Raw genomic sequence first — 6,000 nt, forward strand, 5'->3', positions numbered from 1 at the left:
GCACCAGCCCTCCTATCTAAATTCTTTTAGGCAGTTATGGGAAGGGTAAAAGTTGTTCCTGAGTCTACTGGGTCTTGATGATGTTTAGCTGAATATAATCCACATGTCAAAGTGGCATATTTTGGGGTGACATATTCTATTCCCCTTCACTGCCACAGAATAGTATCCAACATAGTGTGGAATGAAAACTGCTTTTTTTTTTTTTTCAATGTTTTTAATTTATTTTTGGGACAAAGAGAGACAGAGCATGAACGGGGGAGGGGCAGAGAGAGAGGGAGACACAGAATCGGAAACAGGCTCCAGGCTCCGAGCCATCAGCCCAGAGCCTGACTCAGGGCTTGAACTCACGGACCGCGAGATCGTGACCTGGCTGAAGTCGGACGCCCAACCGACTGCGCCACCCAGGCGCCCCGAAAACTGCTTTTTGTGTCATGATATGAATAGTGCAATCTCATATTTTATTTCTAATGCAGGATACAAACACTGGCTCTTAATAATGATTAACCCTGAGTAAGGTAACAGGACCATGGGAGATCAAATTTTATTTTTTTACTTTTCAGCTGTTTGTTTGAATTTTTTAAAACAAGTATTTATTTGCTTGGCTGTTTCCTTTAAGCCAACAAGAAAATTTTACTTTCCTTCTTTCATTCATACATAATCTCCTGGGACAAGAAGGGTTTTAGGAGAGAAAATTTGTATGTTTTCGTTGCTTTGGAGAAGAGGGTCGGTCAGTGGATCTATCTATCTATATCTCTGGGCCAAAAGAAAAAAAAATAGGATAAAAAAAAAAAAATCCATGTTTAAAAAACTCCCAGGCAGACTTTGCTCTCCTTGGCTGAGAAAATTAAGATTTTCCTGTGCTCTGCCAATGCAAGTGAATTGAATTGGATTTGTTTAAATGGAAGAGAAACTGGTTCTTCTAGGCCTCCCACAAAGATCTAGGGATTCCAAGACAAAGAAATAATAATCCCTGTGGCTTCTACACTAAAAAGAATTCTGTAGAGTCAATATAAACAAACATCCTAATAAAAACCCTTTTACTTTAAACACATATCTCTGAGAATTATTTTTACTTGTCTTTTTGACTGAAAATAAAAGATGTCTTTAAAAAATAAAAAAAATTTTAAATGAACCCCTCATTTTAAAATTCAGCAAATGTGCCAAGCCACAGCACTGGAGTTTTGTATGAGAGACTCTAACTCCCAACAAAAAACAAGAAGTATTGTACCAAAAGCCTGGGGGCTGGGGTTGAGAAACAGGGTAGTGATATTCAAGGATTAAAGTAGGAAGAAAAAAAAAATGTACCGTGTGTACTCATGGAGGTGCTTTCCAGTCAAGTGGAAGGGGTGACATTACAACAACTTGACTGCACAGAGGACTTGAACCAGATACTTTTTTTTGCTCCTGTGAATTGAAAGACCCAGAATGATGTGTGAAGAAACGAAATGCAACCTGATGAGAATTTGTAAATGAATTTTAAAGCCTCCTGACATGGATGGCGTGTGGACCCAAACATACTTCCTGTCTCCTGCTCCAAGACTGGCCTGGATTGGGACTGCGGAATAACAGGGAAACAGAACACGCGCGCACAAGCACACGCTGTCCTTTAGCCGCGCTATGAGGTGACTGCTTGCTAGGGAGAGAACAAAAGAGATGCACAACACAGAAATGTAGAAGTATTTCACAATCGTCCTACTTAGTAACAGGAAAATAGGATTACAAAGCTTTTGGAATAAGTTTGCTCACAGATGTTACCCGAATGGCAATTTTTAAATATAATCACAAGAGAATGGTGCCAAATGTCTAACCGTGGGGAAGTAGTTTACAAATGACGGCATACCTAAGAATGGGATGCAGCCTTTACAAACGATGTTTTATGTTTACTGACATAGAAAGACACCATAGAAAGCAATAATTATATAAATCATATATTTGCACATAATGCATATGGGTGATTTCATTGATATTATATATGGTAATATTATATATTTTATCATATAAATACTACATAATTTAAAATTCACATTATACTAAAGTGAGATCTGACTGCAATATTCCATAAAGAACTTGATCCGTTTTTGTAACAATGTCTGATATACATAAAACAAGGTGCAAATGGTATAATCTAGAGAGAACCAAGTATAAAGATGTGATTTGTATATTATACATGTTGGAAGAGAGACCACGGGGACGGTATTGACTAGGAGAGGGCACCATAGGGTTTGTTATGGTACAAGATATGTTTCGATCTAGATGGTGGTGATGTGGATATGCACTATTTTTAAAGATCTTTTAAACGTTCAGAGGTGCACTTAGGATTTGTGCACTTTTCTACGTATATTTTATATCTCAACGTTAAGAAAAGCGTAGGACCAAGATAGTAATGATAACATTTTCGGAAAATATGGCTGATTTTTACCTTTCACAGTCTCTTTCTCTATTAAATTTTTTTACAAGAACCACATGTTTCTTTTACAATCTGAAAAAATAAGAAGAAAGCAGCTACTTTAGAAAACAAACACAGTCCTAAAGACCAGGATTGCGGCGATGTTTCAGAATCAAGACAGAACGTCCCACTGCCAGACCCGTTTCTCAACTTGTGGTAGATGCATATTATTTACCCACAGCATTTTTTCTAGACATTGTGAAAATTTTCCCCAATCCCAACTAAATCAACAGTTTTCACTTCGTGGCTAAAAGGTGTAAGTAACATGGAGACCTAATCCTCCTGCCTCATTAGGAAAATATCCAACCAAAAGAGGTCATAAACCAGAGCAGTGTCCAGCCCGGGAGGGAAGTGAATGAGAGAGGAGATGAAGGAAACCCTGTCTCGGATTCCTGCAGCTCTGGCCTACAAGTTGAAGGGCTCCGTTGAGGTGTGTTGCTGTGTACGTGCCAGGTTATGTTTATTTCATGTTCTGAATGATTCCTTTTTAACCTACCAAGTATTTATAGCCCATAGAAACTCAGAGATGAAAGTTTTTTCCAATGTGCAAAAGCCACAAATGACAAAATCTTGTTAGAGTGGCCGAAGCCAGGAGGGCTCTCAAGCCTGTGTGTGCGTCTGTCCGTCTGAAGCCCCGTTCATTACGACTGAGCTTTTCTGGGCTGGTCCTCAGCAGAGAATGGGTGACCCTAGGAATCCAGTGCGACCACTGTGTTATGAGCTGAAGGAGAGCCATTGAACACAACAAAAAGAATGCTTCAAGGACGCATTGCAACACAATCAGAACCATGCCACGGGCTCTGATGGCTAGGAGGTGACAGCAGGAGTGACACAATTAGGGACAGGAGTGGTTCAATTTAGGGGGAAAAAACCAACAGAAGTATGCTGTTTGTGGGACAAAGAGGCCGAGTTCTAAAGTACCCCCAATAAGCAGCTTCCACAAAAAGCTGACCATGTGCACGTGGCAGGCTCTGCAGACGGCTCTTTCAGCCACACTCGGACCTGGCACTCTAAAAAGAGTCAGGGGCAGCGGGCTTGCAGGCAAGGGAGAGTGGAGCCGCGTGAGAATACGCGTGTGCCCTCGTCTACCACAGACAGTCCGGGCCAAACAAAGCCGTGCCTGGCAGGACTGGTGAGTCTCCAGCCTGTTTCTGCTCTCCTCCTGCTTCTTCCCCATTCTCCCCTCCCCAGAACTCCCCGCTTTATGCATTCCGAAGTGATAAGCCGGCATAGAATCCCCACATCTCATTTGTTCAGCCATTTTGGTTACAAAGCTCAGTCAACCCATCAGTGAATGCTTTTCCTCTAGACAAAAATTCACAGCAAATAAGAGCTTTATAATCTTCTGGAAGTACAGGCTGGAAAAAGCTACGTCTCACCTAGAGGCATACTAATGAAGTGCGTTTTACCCTCATTGGGTACCCTTTGTTTACCCTCAACAAAGACTAGTATCAAGAATAACGAGGGGGAGATACCAATGAAGGAAACAAGTGGAATAAAATACGCATTTAGCCAAATCGTTTTCCTGGAATACCAGGCCCAGGTTAGTCCTTTACAAATATGTTCACACCTCACCCATGCAAAATTATCTCAACCATGTTTTAACATGCTGGATCGACGACGATGTTCTTTGGCACTTCATCTTAGCATGCCCCTCTTGAGTATGGGGAAATGGGGCCCAGGGTGTCAAAGAACCAAGTGTGCATACTCTAAACACTGGTATCTTTGACTTCTAGAAGGGTTCTGGGTACACATTTTTAACTTTTCTAGCAGTCCTTATGGGAAATATTTCTTCTGCAAGTCTGAATGCAGTTTGCTGTAACATTAGTGAGAGGAAGCTACACGCATCTTTTGGAAACGATAATCCCTCTAAATCCTATCAGTTTTAGGAAACATTCAACAGCAGTAGGCGCAAGAGTAGTCTGCCTTGGAAAAAAAGAACAGACTTCAAATTTACCACTTTGTAGGCACGCCAAGAACAGTGTATTGGATTCAGGGATTTTGAGTATGATTGTGCAGTTTGTATCCTGAACAAATCTAGGAGGTGCCACTCAAATAAACTATAAGGTACAAGCTAACGTACCACACGTGAAGGCGTTGCTTACCACTAACAAAGCCGATGAATGTTTAGTTTAGGTTACTGTTATCCCGAATCAATGTTAAGCACTTACTCTTCTGTTCTCTTCTGCATCCGAATTCAGGTATACCTGTGGTATCATGTTTGCACACGCCTTTCCCTTTGTCTATCCAACCCCTGCCCACAAGGTCCATCTACCACAGAACAGGTAGTTGGGTGCCTTCACCCTGCCACATAGCAGTACGTAACAATACTGGTTGTTTCCATGCACTGAATTTCTACTCTGTGCCAGGGCCTGTGCTGAGGGCTTTACGGACTGTTATTAAGTCCTTTACAACTAAGAGAGGTCAAGTGATCCCCCCGTCCAACTCGTGTCTGTCTGACCCCAGAGGCCAGTGCTTCTCTCCAGTCCCTCTGACCTTCCATCAGTCCCCACAGGTGCTAAGCACTCTCTGTTCCAGGCATGAAGCTTCCTGTACCTCCGAAGCTCCTCCCCAACCTCTCCCATCCTAACCACCCCTCCCCTCCTCCTCCTCCTCCTCCTCCTCCTCCTCCTCCTCGGAGTTCCCAGCTTCACCATTACTTCCTCCAAATACATTAGGCGTCTCCAGTGCTTACCTCACTTGGACACCAAGTGTTAGTTTATACTTGCACTCAGTCAACACCTGTACTCCTGCACTTCAAGCCTGCCAGGCAGGCCTGTGCCTATTACCCATACCAGTGGGTGCCTAATGCCTGGCACATGGTAGGGCTTATTAACACCTAATGGATAATGGATGAATGGATGCATGGATGGATGGATGAACAAATGGGTGAATAAATAGCCAAGGAGGGCAAGGCAGATACTAAAATAACACTCCTTCTGGGTACCTGGGTGGCTCAAGTCGGTTGACCGTCTGACTTTGCTCAGGTCGTGATCTCATGGTTCATGGGTTCAAGCCCCACGTTGGACTCTGTGCTGACAGTGCACAGTCTGTCTGGGATTCTCTCTCTCTCTCTCTCTCTCTCTCTCTCCCCTGCTCTCTGCCCCTTTCTCTCTCAAAATAAATAAACGTAAAATAACACTCCTCTCCAAATTGCTTCTAGTATAGCTGCATGTGATTTTAATTGGGAAGAAAACTCACAATGGACATTCACTCCTTCCTTTGAAAACCACTGCTGAGTACCTATCAGGTGCTTCAATCAGCCTCCCCAAGGAGGACCCCCACTCCATGTTGCCCTGGTCTCCCCAGCGCAGCCCTCGGCTTGTCACCACTACCACACCTGCCTCTCTTTAAAGACGGCTTCCTGACCTTCTCTGGATGATGAAATCCCAGCCTCACCTCCCACAAGCTAGCATCTTTCCTAGATTCTGGTAAAATGCAAGGCTTTCACCGTTTCTAATGTTAATGTGACTCAGTCCCACCACTAAGTACAATATTACTCATTAGTTACGTGTACAATGATCATATTATAGTGATATAATACACTGTGACAA

This window comes from Prionailurus viverrinus, chromosome C1, assembly GCF_022837055.1.
Source record: "Prionailurus viverrinus isolate Anna chromosome C1, UM_Priviv_1.0, whole genome shotgun sequence".
Taxonomy (NCBI): domain Eukaryota; kingdom Metazoa; phylum Chordata; class Mammalia; order Carnivora; family Felidae; genus Prionailurus; species Prionailurus viverrinus.